Genomic DNA, 16,085 nt, shown 5'->3' with positions numbered 1-16,085 from the left:
AAGTAGCTGGAGAAATAAGCCACACTCTTCACCTCAGTTAATAGACAGGGATGGGGGGATCTTTCATTCTGCCATGCTTTACTCTGCTTTGGTGTTTTCAACTAGAAATGCCATCAGAGGGTATAGCCAGACACTTGTCCACCTCACTTTAGCCTTAGGCTTGGAACAGCCTTATGCTGAGCACAGACTTGTTTTTGTTGTCTTGTGACAGTTGACTGTCACACCAATAAAAGACTCAATGCAATAGGGATGAGCTCTAGTGATCTCCAGCTCAGCAGGAGTATCACTGATTTTCCTTTCCTGGCTTGGAGTGTACTCCCAGCTTCAAGGCTAGTGAGGAAAAGGTATTAGCTTACACTTGCTCCTGTCACTCCACTTTGTTGATATCTCCCTTCCGCAGAATGCTTACAGTGTATTCAGTCTGAAGCAGCTTTCTCAGTGGTGAATGAATGAGAATAAACCCTCATTTGGTCCTAGTAGTCCCATTGTAAGTAATTCAGACTAAGACAGTAGTCCTGACTCAGGCACTGCAGGTATATGGGAGTACTGTAATGGAATCAAAAGGAATGGATCAAAAGGCTATGTGGTGTTTAGCTTCCTGCCCAGGGAGGTTGTGGATGCCCCGTCCTTGGACGTGTTTAAGGCCAGGTTGGACGGGGTCCTGGGCAACCTGATCTGAATGTGTATGTTTGGTGGCCCTGCTAGGCAGGGGGGTTGGAACTACATGATCCTTGGGGTCCCTTCCAACCCGGGTGATTCTGTGATTCTGTGATTTTCTTCTCCCATGCAAAATGCAGCTCAATACCTCACTTCACTAGGCTACCAGAGGAAAAGTCTCATTCAGCAGGCTACTCAGAAAAATACACTTCATGTACTTCATACTCCACAATAACATCGAGTCATTGCTCATATCAGTACACAGCATCACAGTAAAATTTTCTTATTATACACACTCCTTTGATGCCTATCCTACTGCACTGAATGTAGCTCTGTGTGGTCCCTTATCTCCAGCATTCTTCATATCTTCATATCTTCATACCTTCAGCACTCGTGAGGCCGCACCTCGAGTACTGTGTCCAGTTTGGGGCCTCACTGCAAGAAAGATATTGAGGCCCTGGAACGTGTTCAAAGGAGGGCAACAAAGCTGGTGAGGGGTCTGGAACACAGGCCATATGAGGAGAGGCTGAAGGAGCTGGGAATGTTCAGCCTGGAGAAGAGGAGGCTCAGGGGAGACCTTATTGCTCTCTATAACTTCCTGAAGGGAGGTTGTAGTGAGCTGGGGGTCGGCCTCTTCTCTCGTGTCATTAGTGATAGGACCAGGGGGAATGGTTTCAAGCTACGGCAGGGGAGATTCAGGCTGGACATGAGGAAGTATTACTTTTCAGAAAGGGTGGTCAGGCACTGGAATGGACTGCCCAGGGAGGTGGTGGAATCACCGACCCTGGGGGTGTTCAAGGAAAGGCTGGATGTTGTGTTGAGGGACATGGTTCAGTAGGAGCTTGGGAATAGGTGAACGGTTGGACTGGGTGATCTTTTAGGTCTTTTCCAACCTTAGTGATTCTATGATTCTATGATTCCTGGCCCTGTGCAATCTGACTGATAAAAGCTCTTCATCCCAGCATACTATGCAAGGACACTACTCTGCTACATTTATGAACATAAGGTCTCACTGCTATTTTTTCTAGTCTACAGGTTTACAGTCTAGGTTTAACCTAGCAGGAAGCTAAACACCACGTAGCCTTTTGATCATTCTTCTTAGGAGCTGAATGGGGGAGGGTATCAGGAAAAATAAGTAATACTCGTGGACTGAGATAAGGACAATATAATAAGACATAAAAAAACTCTTATCATATAAAACAAGTAATTTGCTCACTGTTCACCAACAAATGACCAGTCAGCCCCTCAGCAAAAGCAGACCGCAGACCCTCCCTAGCTGACTCCCTCCATTTTTATTGTTCAGCAACACATCATATGATACGGAACATCCCTTTGGCTAGACAGGCTAACTGTCTTGGTTCTCCCCCTGCCACTTCTCATTGCACCCTCTCCCTTCCCATCAACTCCCCTGCCCCACCCCAGGTTCTTTGCTGGCAGGGCAACCTGAGAAGCTGAAAAGTCCTTGACTTAGTAGGAGCACTGATCAGCAACAACAAAAGCATCGGTGTGTTATCAACATAATTCTAATCCTAAATCCATACTAGCCACTAAAGAAGAAAATTAACTCTATCCCAGACAAAACCAGTACAATATACCAATACAAACCAGTATAGTATTCAATAATATTTAAACCATGCTCAGGTTCCACGCTATTCAACATATCCTCATTAACCACACTCCACGCACTCCCTATCTTTTGATATAAATGCAGATGTCATTCTTTTAGGTAATGGGCTACATTTGTAAAATGTCCATAAAGTGTCTACTAAGTTCATTTATTCCATAACTTGTGTTCTGTTTCTTCCTGATCATTCAGGACAAGAGAGTATTGCCTGGAGTTACTCAACTCCAAAGCTGGTTCAGGTTAGGCCAATGTTGCACTTGCATGGTTTCTCCTCCATTGGTTTGAGTGGTTCCTGCACTAGTAGTTCATATAACACACAACTCAAATAATGAGTTACAGCAGTTTAAATGTATACCTACTGCAACCTCCACACATTATCCCTTTGGAACAGACTGTAGTGTTTAACACTGTGATGAAATTCTTCCCATTCTCCTGCTCTTTGTGGGTTTGCCCACAAGCCATAACCACGTAGATCTGCACCTGTTTTGACATAGGCTTATCCATGAGCCACAGTCCTTTCAAAGGTCTACCTACTCTGTAATGGACTTATCCACGGTCACAGACTCCTTGAAGTATACTTGCTTTGGCATGGACTTATTCATGAGCTACAGTTTCTTCAGGGGTATCCACATGTAGCATGGATTTAGCCACAGTTGTTTCAAGGTGTACATGATCTGTCTTGGCATTTTCCATGAGCCTCAGTCCTTTCAGAGGTATATCTCCTAATATGTGGACTTACTCATGGTCCTAGACATTTCATATTGTTCCAGCACAGCCTTATCTGTGGCTGTACATAATGCAAACTGTACCTGCTACAGACACTTTGGGATGTACGTGCTCCCACATGGGCTCAGCAACAATCCCTTTGTCTCAAATTCACACTGGAGTTCCAGCCCATCCAGTATAGCAGCAAGGAAGAGTAGCAATGCCATAGCCATCTCCTAGTCAGGATGCATGGCCATTGCTTTAATTAGAATGTTCCCAGGCACAGAAAATTAAGATAATAAGGTGTATAGCAAACAATAAAAACAAAAAATATTCACTAATAAGCAATAGGCTGTAATATACCATACAACAAACGAGCCTTATGTCATGCTCATGAGCCTGTCAATTAGAAACTAGAGAGTTGTAAGTTGTACACTTGGTTTAGCATGTTCCAATCAAATCTGTCACTACCTCAAACACTTCAAGATCCATACTTCATGCCAAAAGGATTGTTGTGGTTTAACCCTTGTAGGCAGCTCACCTCCACAGTCACCAGCTCATTCCCCTCCCACAAGGATGGAAGAAAGTACTGGAAGGGCAAAAGTTATAACACATATGAAAAAAAGATAGATCTATACAGAAACTAAAAGCTATCCATGTAAGCAAAGCAAAATGAGTAATTAATTCACTAGTTGACACTGGCAGGCAGATGTTTAGCCATTTCCAGGAAAGCAGGGCTTCATTATGCATAACAGTCACTTGAGAAGTTAAACACTTCTCTTAAACACTTGTTAAATCCAAACATCCCACTCCTTCTTCCCAACAGTTTCATTGCAAGAAATAATGCCATACACTTTGGAACATCCCTTTGGTCATTTTGGGTAAGATGTCCTAGCAGTGTCATCTCCCATCTTCTTGCACATAGCCAGCCTTTTCATAGCCAGTATGAGAAAGAGAAAATATCTCAATTCTGTATAAATGCTATTTAGCAGCAACTAAAACACTGCTATGCTATCAACAGTGATTGCTATTGTGAACTTACTCTATCCCCAACCTGAAGCAGTGCACACAAGTAGCCTCATAGATTAATGATGGCGTTATGGATGGAGCACAGACAGCACAGAACGTTGATAATTTGTGCATATAAAGACTAATTATGACTGATTATGCACACACACACATGCACATATATATATTTATTTAATAAAATTACCACTACCAATTGTCTCTAACAGGTGTGTAATACAGTCAAAAAGACCTCAAAGAGCCTAATTAAGAAAAAACAATCTCAGAAGAGACAGAATCCAAAAAGAGAGCCCAGGTGTGAAACCAAATTAATAATGAACAAGTTCACAATGTGCCATGGAATTTGCAGTCAGGCAGATGAAAATAAAGCTTATATGCTTCCTTAATCTCTTAGGCAAAACTTCAGTATTCCTAGACAATTTTCTCTTCAGGTGATGAGTTTCTGTTATAGTTGCCAATATTTTGATCTTATCGTTGATATCTTCAGGATGTCACCAGTTACTAAGTACTTTCCTGCAACTCAAGAGTCCAGCTGTGTTTCTGAAGGATGCTACTGGTTTCCAGGCTAGCACTTCTTAGATTTGAAGCATTTCATTTGTCAGTGTTTTAGCAGAAATTTTAGCAATATTTTCTATCAGCAGTTTTCCCACTAGGGTCAGTTCACCTTCATGAGATCTCCCATCAAGTTTAAAAACAGGCCACAGAAACTCAGAAATGCTCTCAGAAACCCTTTAAAACACTTCTGAGGAACATTTGTTAATTCCCATGTGCACTACTTAAAGTTACTGTGAGGATCCACACCACGCAGGATCACATTCAGCAGGAGAACACAGAGTTACTGGTGCTTTCACCCTCAGAAAAATGTTCAGATTCACCTTGTCAGCACTCACTGACTTAAAATTCCAGAATAATAGTGGAGAAAGTCTTGGGACTACTCTGTGTTTTGAAACCTCCAGAGAAGCATTCATCAGACCCCTGAGCCTCATAGTGAGTCACTTACACACTATTATGTTAGTGGTTTGCATATAACAGCACAGAGCACAGAGATGCACTCAGGTGCATTTTGACACCCGTGAGGAGAGCTTGGTCATTCATTACCTTAAATGTCCCTTGAAGGCACTGTGAGGACCTGCATCAATCAGTAGCATACTCAAAAGACCACTCAAAGCACAGAATTCAACGCTGTTGTACTTTCACCATTGTAAGAAGTACTCACAGGGTTCCAGAGCCACCAGGAAAAGAATGGAGCACTCTGATAGTCTTTGAAATTCTGAAAGGCATTTGTCCATCACCCTGGGCTAAAAACCAATGTAGTAGAGACTCTGAAGGCCTCTGACATCTCTGAGAAATAACAGAAAGTTACCAGACTGAAGCAAAACAGAATTTTCATGCTTTAAATATAAAAAATCTTTAAACATAATGTTAGTATTTACATGAAAAAAAAAAAACATTTGACATCCAAGCCCTCAAAACATTTCATTTTCTGACACTTTTAAGCCTTTTTAACCTTTCAAAAATGTCAAACAAACAAAAGCATTTAACTATAATGCTCAAGCACTTTTATGGAAATGCTTAAATAAGGACAGTGAAACAGAAACCATGTAGTAGCTTTGGAGGGAAACAAAGTTTTCTGCATTTGGCTCCTGCAGGGTTTACAGAGCATTTGCATTATGGACATAGTATGTTTTACAAATTCGGTAGAATTTTAGAGGGATAAGGAGTATGTGCTGTGTTTTATCATGGCTTTTCTTAATGGTCTGATTTTCCTGAACATTCTTTTTAACTACAGAATAATAATGTGGTTTCTTTTTCCATCAGTGCCATCTACCGGTAGAGCCCAAACATCAGAAGTTTTGAATCCTGAAGAGGGTTTTGGAGAAACCATTAGTCCAGAAGGTTATAATGAAATGACTTTTTGTAATCTGACTCTTAACAGGTGCAGTTGCCATCTTTGTTATTATCCAGTGTCTGTCATGCTAAGAAATCAAGGGACAGGCTGCAAACTCACTTTCTCGCTTTACTCAGAGTGGGGTTAATTAAGTATTGCACTTAAATGCCTTTTTTTTTTTCTTTTTCTTTTTCTTTTTCTTTTTCTTTTTCTTTTTCTTTTTCTTTTTCTTTTTCTTTTTCTTTTTCTTTTTCTTTTTCTTTTTCCTTTTCCTTTTCCTTTTCCTTTTCCTTTTCTTTTTCTTTTTCTTTTTCTTTTTCTTTTTCTTTTTCTTTTTCTTTTTCTTTTTCTTTTTCTTTTCCTTTTCCTTTTCCTTTTCCTTTTCCTTTTCCTTTTCCTTTTCCTTTTTCTTTTTCTTTTCTTCTTAAATCTGTGGAATCATTCAAGAGTTAGCAGTTACTTAAGTGTAATAGCCAGGATGTTCAAATATTAGAAATGTCATGGAAGAGAAAAATTATTAAAACCTAAGCAGCACAGCAGATTTCAGAGAAATGAGCCCCACATTTGTAATGCTTTCAGCTGGATACAATTGAGTTTCTTCATCATAACCAGTACAGTGCTGTGACTTGGACTTACAATGAAAACAGTGGTGATAACACCAGTGTTTTTAGTTGCTACAGAGCAGTATTTGTACAGACCTAAGGACTTTTCAACTTCTGATGCTACCCTGTGAGTGAGGAGCTGGGGGTGCATAGAAACTGAGAGGGGACACAATCAAAACAGCTGTCCCAAACTGGCCTGTTTTACTTCCATGCTGTACACAGCCACCACCACTGTGCTTTATGACTGTATTGTGTTAGTGAGCAAGACTCAAAATTGTTGTGGAAGTGTTGGTTTGGTTTTCTTTGTTACAATAAAGTATACAGATTACACTGTATCCATTTTCTATTTGTACAAGGCCTCATTAAGTCTGATTATAAGAAAAAGTACCAAGTATCCAGCAGAGAAGAAGCAAGGATGTGTTTTTTTTTTCTAGGAGATTCACCTTTCTAAGGTTTGGTAATTCACCTCTCCATTTGGAGATCTTTTTCTACACCTTCTGCTGTAAGTAGATAATAAGTTCCACACAGAGAAGTTGACCTGGAGTCTGAAAATACATGAATAAATGGGATGCAATCTGCCAAAAAAAAAATTATGTTTTTAATTTGGGTGAATGTGTGTATAAAAGGGGCTGCAATACACTTCAATGGATTTTTTAGGAAGACAGAAGTAAGTTGAGCATCTTTGTATGGGCAGGAATAATTCAAAGGTTCACTTGTGCCCCTCAGAATTGTTGAGGGACATAAAACCTGCACAGCAGAAATTATGCACTCCAGTAATGAAAAGAACATTTGCAAGAATACAAGATTCACTGCTTGATATGTACAATAGACCTGAGGTACCACTTCTTGGTGTACTTCATAGCTGCTGATGCACAAGGACTGCTCTGAAAGTAATGCCTCCTATTTTCAGGAGGCATTTCTGTGAGTTATGAATCTGTTTTCATAAATTCGTGGAAGAAATAATTGAATTCATTATTGAGAATATTCATTGGAAATTAAAACTTGCAAATTGGAATGTAAGGTTTCCTTCAGAGAGCATGATCAAGGGATGATTCTGGATGCCTTCAAATCAAGATTTGCTGTCAGGCTCCCCTTGCAAATAAATGATACCATCCTAGAAACTGAGTAAAATCCTGAGAGAATGCTCTGTGCTTTGTGTGAATAGGTTACACTAGTACAAACAACCTCTGTGAATGCAGGAATAGACTATGTAAGGTAGATTTGTCCTTTGGATATCTAATTCAAGTAAACTCATATATATTCCTGACATAACACTTTTGCAAAAATATAAAAATAGTTATCATTTGTTTGTATGCATTCAGAGCATCATCAGCATTATTAATCATCAGTGTAAGCTGAATGTGTTCTAAAGTTGTTCGTTATATGATGTTAAATAAACTAATTACCAATGAATACTGGAAGCATGAAAATATCATCTTATTCTGACTGCTATGCATTTTCAATTTGCCTTTACTGGGACACTGTAATATTTGCAGTGATACAGAATTTTGACAAAATGCTGTACTGAAGGAATTTCATTTTTTCCAAGTAGTGGAAAATGTATTTCTCTTTATGGTTTAAGTAATTTTATTTACCTGGACACCGACTTAATCCAATGGTCTTTTGTTACAAATGTAGGAAATGATCATGAATTGATAATATGGGAAAATCATTACTGGAAAATCAAAGAGGAAGAGCAGTAAGGTTTTAGGAGTAATTCAGTCTCCTTCAGTGACAGTGACTGCAATTTCAATGCCACTAGTTTTCTTATTAAGTTAGTCTAGTGCTTTTTTTCCATGAAGATATCATAAAATGCATCTAATTTTTGGACTAGGTTGATTTGATGGAGCAGATCCTAGCAGTTTCAGACACAGTGTGCATCTTTATATGTATTCAAAAAGAAAAAAACCTCATCCTTTAAAAATCAGCACTTTCTGTTTCTCATTCTGTTACTTACAGAATGGGCCAGAATCAAGACATAGTTCTATAGCAATACTGAACTAAAAGCAACTTTGCTGATTTGAATCTCACGAGGCACTCTTCCACTGTTTCCAACTTCTGATCCTTCCCATAGTTTCTGCATGCAGTGTTTTATAGCATTCTTTTAGTATCAAGTGACAATTCAAAAAAAGAAGAGAGAGTGAAAGAGAGACAGAGAAAACAGTATGCATCCAAGAGCTGATTATGCTTTTTACCTGGGCTGATGTCTGAGAAGGTACATGAGGTCTTTCTCTGGGTACCATAGCTACATCTGCATAAATGATTGCTTGCCACTGATGAGTAAATTCCTGTGAATTATGGAAACTGTTGTTTTAATACAGACAGTTGCTTTAGCTGCCTTCAAAAGTTTACATATGCTGTGTCATGGCTCTGAGGAAGGCTGAGAAATAGATATAAGGAAGGAGGTTACTTCATTTAATGATCCTACATGACTTATTCACATAAAAAGAAATATAAACAAGATACACAGATGTTTTGGGGCTAATGCAATCACAACCACAGTTAGAGCTTTTAAAAGTCAACTCAATTTCTAAACCCTTCTCCATCCACTAAATACTACAATTGTCTAGTAACTCAATTTAAGTTATATTAATGGTGTCAGCTCATAAGTGATTTGAGTTGTTCCCTGCTTCACCCAGTAACTTCACAGACAGAAAATTTGAGTTGCTTTTAACTTCTTGTTCATGAGTCCCACGTTGGCTGCAGAATGCAATGAGTGTTTCTGTCTTCTAATTTGAAAAGAAAAAGTACAGACTTGATTTGGAATTTAAGGCCCTTCTAAAATCTAAAGATACTTCTCATAACATAAAGACACAAAGCCTGTGCATACAAAGATCTGAAATTTCCTTTTAAGAGCTACGCTATTGGTTTTGTGCTTTATTGCCACGTAGAAAATTCCTTTAGAATTCTACACAGATAGGCTCTACAAACCTAAATGTGTTGATGGAAAATGATGTTTCTATTCTGTTAAATAGCATATTCCTGTTTCCTGATATATTCAATGGGATCATTATAACCCAATAAATTAAAATTAACAAAAAGTTTAGTTTTTCTGATCTTATATTACTGACCTTTCCCCTTCCTACTCTTGACAGTGCTGTGTTAAGTAACTATGTTAAGTGCAGAAACAAAAGTATTTAGGAAAGAAAAACGAATCTTTAATAGTCATGGAACAAATTACTCAGAAGTACTGTTCAGGTAAAGTTTATATACAACATAACTAAATTGTTGTTGATCAGTATGTAGATATGGATAGTGTTAAGTGGATACTGATAAGGTTTGTTTCATAGCAACCTACATAGCAACCTGCATACCAAAAGCATGACCGGTCTAAACGTGATCAGTTTCCTTTGCCTGTCCCTAAAGTTCTTAGCATCATTTACAGCACGATACATGCGCTCTGAAATGGACCATATATAAAATGTATTTTTCCTTTTTTTGTTTATTCGGTCAGTAATGTAGAAGTAAAAGTTCAGAGAGGTTTCTTGAGCTCTCAGACTCCCTTTTCCATTGTTTCATACATACCTAAGGAGACGTTTATCCCATGACTCTCTTCTAAATGATTCCAAAACATCCAGATCCAATCACCTATACTCGGAGAAAGTGTGAGTCTTATTGAGCTAGTGGAAAAAAAACAGTGTTTCCATTGTAAGGTAATGTTATCTGTCCTCTCCCCTCCTCTCCCATGGCCTGTCCAGGCAACTTTCCCAGCACTGCATTGCTCTTATGAGGAAGATTTTTTCCCTTCTATCCAGTCACAATCTCTCAGGCTGCTGTTTGTGCCATTGCTTCTTGTCCTTTTGCTGTGCCCCTCTGAGAAGTGTTTGTCTGCAATTTCCTTTTGATCCCTTGCTAGTATATTACATAACAACATAGTGCAGAGGAGCTAGAGGACTAAAGTTATGTTTTAAAAAGTAAACTTCTTTCACTGTATGCCATGTGTCTTAAAATAAATTACTGATATTTTTTGTAAACTCAGCTACACAGAATTATCCTGATTTGCTTAGATAGAGACACAACTGCAGCTTTATAATATTAATATCACCATAATCCAAACACAACTTTTGCTTGTGACTACACACTATTGTGTACTGATCAGCTTTGCAGTTATAAATGCTCCAGAAGCTGAGCCTTGTTCAGTCTACTTATGACCTTGTCATCTTTTCACATCTAATCATTCAGTAGCCATAGTATTTTTAGTTTCTTGCTGCTGGGAGAAAATGTAGCCCAAATATCTCCATGCTTCACACACTTGGATCACAGCTGCATTCTGAATCTGTGTGTCCATTTGACCAAGCTTGTTTAAGGATTCAGTCACTTATTCAGTCACTTTAGTCTTACGACTTTTCCAAATGGAGTCTTTTATCACTCTCTTCTTTCCTTCTAGCCACTTGACTAATATACTTAACTAACCATATACAAACTCTGCTGAGGCCCATGAAACAGTGGGACTCACTGTGTGCTTGTCAGCCACATATCAGAGGTTCCAGGGAGAAATGATTTTTTGGCCTTGAGTTGTAAGACTCTTTGGCAAAGCATGAATACATGTGCCAGTTCAGACCTCCTTTTAGCATCCACTGTCTCAGAAAAGGGTGTTTTTTTTTCTGGAATTGCTCTGCCCAGCAATTGGAGTTTGACTATCTGGAACTTAAGTGGCACTGCTGAGATAGCCAAATCAATGTGCTCAGGTTCTTCTCTATGCACTCCCAAAGGCACATAGACACATTCTCTGCTGTTAATGGTCATGGCTGAGTAATTTTGGTTAGTGATGTTATAGGTGTAGCACAGCTATCAGTTCAAGTCACGCACAGAGTAGATCTGCTAACAACTGCAGATGACACCCTATCTGTGAGTGTGACAGTGACAGTATGTCCTCCACTGCATGCAAAGGCATAAGTAGACAAAATAGCAACGTGAATGAATACTTTGTGCAACAGGATGTGCAATTCAACCCAGGTATTCAACTGATTTGTGGTGCAAATTTTCCTATGTGACTTGAACTACTGTTGTGATTTCAGAGTGGACCTCCCTGTTTCCCTGAGGCTGAATTATAAAGGAAGGGACCTCAAATATCATCCAGTTCCAACCCACTGCTATGGACTAGTTGTCACCCTCAGATTAGACTGCTAAAGGCCCCAATCAACCTGGACTTGAATGCTTCCAGGGATGTGGCATCCACAACTTCTCTGGGCATCCTGTTCCAGTGCCTCACCACCATCTGAGTAAAAAATTTCTTCCTAACAAGAAACCTAATTTTCTCCTCTTTTAGTTTAGAGACATCCTGCATTGTCTTATCACTTTTAGACCATGTAGAAAGCCAATCCCCTTCCTGGTTGTAAGTTCCCTTCAAGTACTGGAAAGGAACTTTCAGTTGCTTCTTTTCAAAGCTAAACAAGCCCACTCTCTCAGCCTTTCTTCATAGAAAGGTAATGCAGTTCTTTAATCATCTTCATGACCACCCTCTGAACCCATTCCAATAGCTCCTCACCCTGCTTGTGCTGAAATTCCAAGCCTGGACACAGCACTCCAGCCATGTACCTCATCACCTCACTTGCTCTGTTGGCCACCTCCCTGAGCACCTCTGAAGGCACAATGCTGGCTCATACCCTGCTTTTCACCTAGACCCCCAAGTCCTTCTGCACAGGGCTACTCTCAATGAGTTCTTCTCCCTTTATGTACACATCTGGGATTGCCTTGACCCAAGTGCAACCCCTTGCCTTGGCCTTGTGGAACGTAATTAGGTGCACATGGGCTTATTCTTGAAGCCTGTCCAGGTCCCTTTGGTTGGCATCCCTTCTTCTATGGTGTCACATGTACTACTTAGCTTGGTGTCATAAGCACAGATGTGAGGCTCACAGGTCTTTAGTTCCTAAGGTTTTCCTTTCTCCCCTTCTTTAAAAATGAAAGTGATGTTACCTTTATTCCAGTCTCCATTGACTTTGTCTGACAGCCACAACTTTACAGATACAACGGAGAGTTATTTGGCAAACACATCAGACACTTCCTTCAGGACTACATAGCCATGTACACAGTCGGCCTCATGAGGTCTTGGACTTGTTCTGCTCTTAGAGTGGGAAGGGTTTTGCTCCTCCAGATGCTATCTAGAGGTTCAGGAACACGAGAGACATAAGAAGCCTAATTGCCAGTGAAGACTGAGGCAAATAAATTGTTGAGTGCCTCAGTCTTCTCCATGTCTTTTGAAGATCTACCTTCTCATTTATCAGAGGGGGGTACATGCTCCTTTCCCTGTTTTTGGTGAACACTGTATCTAAAAAAACTCTTCTTGATATTTTTCACAACCCTTGCCAAATTCAGTTATATCTGTATTTTGGCTTTTCTGACCCCATCTGTGCATATCCAGGCAGCATTCCTTTATTTTTCACAGGACACCTATCCCTGCTTTCACTGCCTGTGCATTTTTTTTCTTTAGCCTGACCATCAAATCCATGTTCAACCTTGCTGTTTTTTTGCCTCCTCTGCTTGATTTCCCATGCTGGGGGATGGAGAACTCTTATCCTCTCAGAAAAATGTCCTTAAATAGTTGCCATCTCTTCTCCATTCCTATGTCCCTAAGAACAGTATCCCAGAACAACTCATCCAGTAATTCCTTGATTCTAAAGCCCGTGTAACAACAAAGCCTGTATGTACATGTAGTGCAAGAGCAGAATATAAACTCAATGTTATTACTAAAACTAAAGACACTTTTCTTTTGTTTGGTGATGACGTGCCAGGAAGGACCTAGTGAAAACCTCTTCCAGCATACTGCCATATTGCCTTCTCTCCTTCCTTTATTCTGCAGAGCACTGAAGCAGTGAGCCTGCCAGGACTCCTTCCATAGGGGTCCACATACTTAGCAATGCTTAAAGTCATGTTCTGGTCTTGTGGAATGCCCTTATCTGTGACCTGGGGAACAGCTGGTGGAAAAAAAGTGGATGTATCTTTTTGCAGACTATGCATCTTACAAAACAGCAACCAATAATGTATACAACAGAGGATGTCTCTAGAAGGTCATAGCAGATATTCTAGTACAAAGATGAAGATTGCTCGTTTGACTACAGTGCTGTGGCTAAGTCAACGTAGAATCATAGAATCATAGAGAGGCCTGGTTTGAAAAGGATTACAGTGATCATCTAGTTTTAACCCTCCTGCTGTGTTCAGTGCTGACAACCACCAGACCAGGCTGCCCAGAGCCACATCCAGCCTGGCCTTGAATGCCTCCAGGGATGGGGCATCCACAACCTCCCTGAGCAACCTGTTCCAGTGTGTCACCAGACTCTGTGTGAAAAACTTCCTCTTAATATCTAACCTAAACCTCCCCTCCCTCAGTTGAAAACCATTCCTCCTTGTCCTATCACTATCCACCCTCATAAACAGTTGTACCCCCTCCTGTTTATATGCTTCAAGTACTGGAAGGTCACAGTGAGGTCTCCCTGAAGCCTTCTCTTTTCCAAGCTAAACAAGCCCAGTTCCCTCAACCTTTCCTCATAGGAGAGGTGCTCCAGCCCTCTCATCATCTTCATGGCCCTCCTCTGGACCCGTTACAAGAACGCCACGTTTTTCTTGTGCTGGGAGCTCCAGGCCTGGTCGAAGTACTGCAGATGTTGCCTCACAAGAGCTGAATAGAGGGGGACAATCACCTCCCTCTACCTGCTGGCCACCCCTTTCTTAATGCGGCCCAGAACACAGTTGGCCTTCCAGGCTGCAAGCCCACGTCTTTGTTCCACACAGATATCCATGAAGCGGTGTGCTTGGTCCATCCTTACAGAACAGTGCAGCACTGTAACATTTGGACTTATCAGTGAAGTCTTTGTATGTATTGCCTTCTGCAGTGGTCTCTATTCTGCCGTGCAGACATAGCCTGCCTTTCTTTGTGTCTCCCAGAGCTCCCATATCTTACTCTTATGTATCACCAAGTACTACTTTTGGAGCAACATTTTAAGATGTGTTTCCAAATGCACTTTTCAGGAGTGTCTCACTATTCTCAGGATGCAGATGGAGGAGCAAAAATCATAGGACTTACCTAAGTTCACCTAGCAGGCTGGTGGCAGAGGCTGGAAGATTTCTCAGCACCCCTGTCCACAGCACTGCACCCTATTCTGTAGGCCAGGCTGATTTTGAATACGGTTTGCATTTGCAGGTTGTTACTCCACAATTTTTAAAACCTTAATACATCAGATTCCCTCTTCCCATGTATTCCAGAGCTCTTCCTGTAAATGCCCTCACACATAAAGTCAGAAATACCTTGGCAAGTTAAAGTATTCATTTACTCCCACAGTGCTTTTTGGCAGTAATCTATGAGTTGTGCAGATTGAAATGGCTAGATCACACAAACTGCATTTCTTCCAAAAAATATTAGACTTAATATCCATTGTGCAACTTTACAAATATTTTAGGTTTGCCACTGAGCTACATTCAAATTAATGTCCCAATACTTCCAGACATCCCAAGAAAAAAATATGTCTATAAGCAGTAACAGTATTAGTGAATCAGAAACTGTATGCTGCACTGGGCACATGCATGCTAACTTTTCCTGGAGCACAGCCATGAGCAAGACTGCCAGGAATTACACCTAATTCTAGCTGTCTAGAGCTAGAGCTGTCTTAAAGCCTCCTGAAGTGGAAAAACTAGAAAGAATATGAAAGCGTATGTCATGGGTTATTAAGCCAAGCACAAATACTAGAACAAAGCAGAAGACTAACTAGTGTACAAATAGAGAACTCAGGGTTCACTTTCTTCTTGGTTTGCCTATCACACACTCATCCCTCTCCATTAGGTACCCTCTTTGTTTCTTCGTTTACACACACTTTGTAATCTGGTTTCAGAGTTTGTTGTTTTGCTCATCTAGAGCTATATTTGTGTCCTGTAAAGTCTATCACTCTTTGTTCTGTCCAGCAAACAAGATTCACGTGCAGGTGCTAAGCTAGCATTTCCTGCCATGTACCTTCAAGATATGTTTGTTTAACCAATTCTTCTCAGATCTTGTTTTGCTAGAACATCTTATCCTTTATTCTTTCATCTCACTTGCAATTTATTTCCAGTTGGAGCAGGAATCCTTAAAGGGAACTTGGAGAGTCAGATCCCAAGCATAGTTCTAACTACCATGTTTGACTTTTCCTGCACTAATTTTTATTTCTCCACAGGAAATCAATAAAAGATGCAATGAGTCAACAGGGGAAGGAAGAGAAGCTGTGGGTGTGAATAGCTCTTACCCTTGACATAAGGGAAGAAACTGTAAATAAGGCAGGTTCTACTTTACCACTTACTGCCCCTTAAAGATAGTGCTGGAGACCTGTCCTGGGAGGACTGCAATGTTCATGCTATCAAGGTTCAAGAACATCAAATTTGGGTGCAGCACTGCTGAACGTTTAGAGTTGCTACAGTGTCTGAACTCTAACACCTCTACGTCTAGTGGATACCTATAATCATTCTTTTCAGAAGGCTTTCAGATAATGTTAGAAAAAGCATAGGTACAGTTTTTCAATATGTGGAAGTTTATCAGATGATAGAGATATATTTCTCACCCAACACAAGCTGTGCAAAAAAAAAAAAAAAAAAAAAAAAAAAAAAAAAAAAAAAAAAAAAA

General features: G+C 40.2%; 1 long non-coding RNA gene across 1 annotated transcript in view; it reads right to left on the bottom strand.

The window, feature by feature from the left end:
• Nucleotides 1–8,738: 8,738 nt before the first annotated feature.
• LOC122178379 overlaps nucleotides 8,739–16,085 on the bottom strand; it is a 9,564-nt gene continuing 2,217 nt past the window's right edge. The window contains exon 3 of the long non-coding RNA XR_006178301.1: nucleotides 8,739–8,790. This is a non-coding gene — a long non-coding RNA (uncharacterized LOC122178379). The remainder of the gene's footprint in view (nucleotides 8,791–16,085) is intronic.

Source organism: Lagopus leucura, unplaced genomic scaffold, assembly GCF_019238085.1.
Source record: "Lagopus leucura isolate 7727_CA_CO unplaced genomic scaffold, USGS_WTPT01 Super-Scaffold_100001, whole genome shotgun sequence".
In the NCBI taxonomy this organism is placed as follows: Eukaryota; Metazoa; Chordata; class Aves; order Galliformes; family Phasianidae; genus Lagopus; species Lagopus leucura.
Note: the sequence above shows the minus strand (reverse complement) of the source record. Positions and strands in the feature narration are given on the sequence as shown.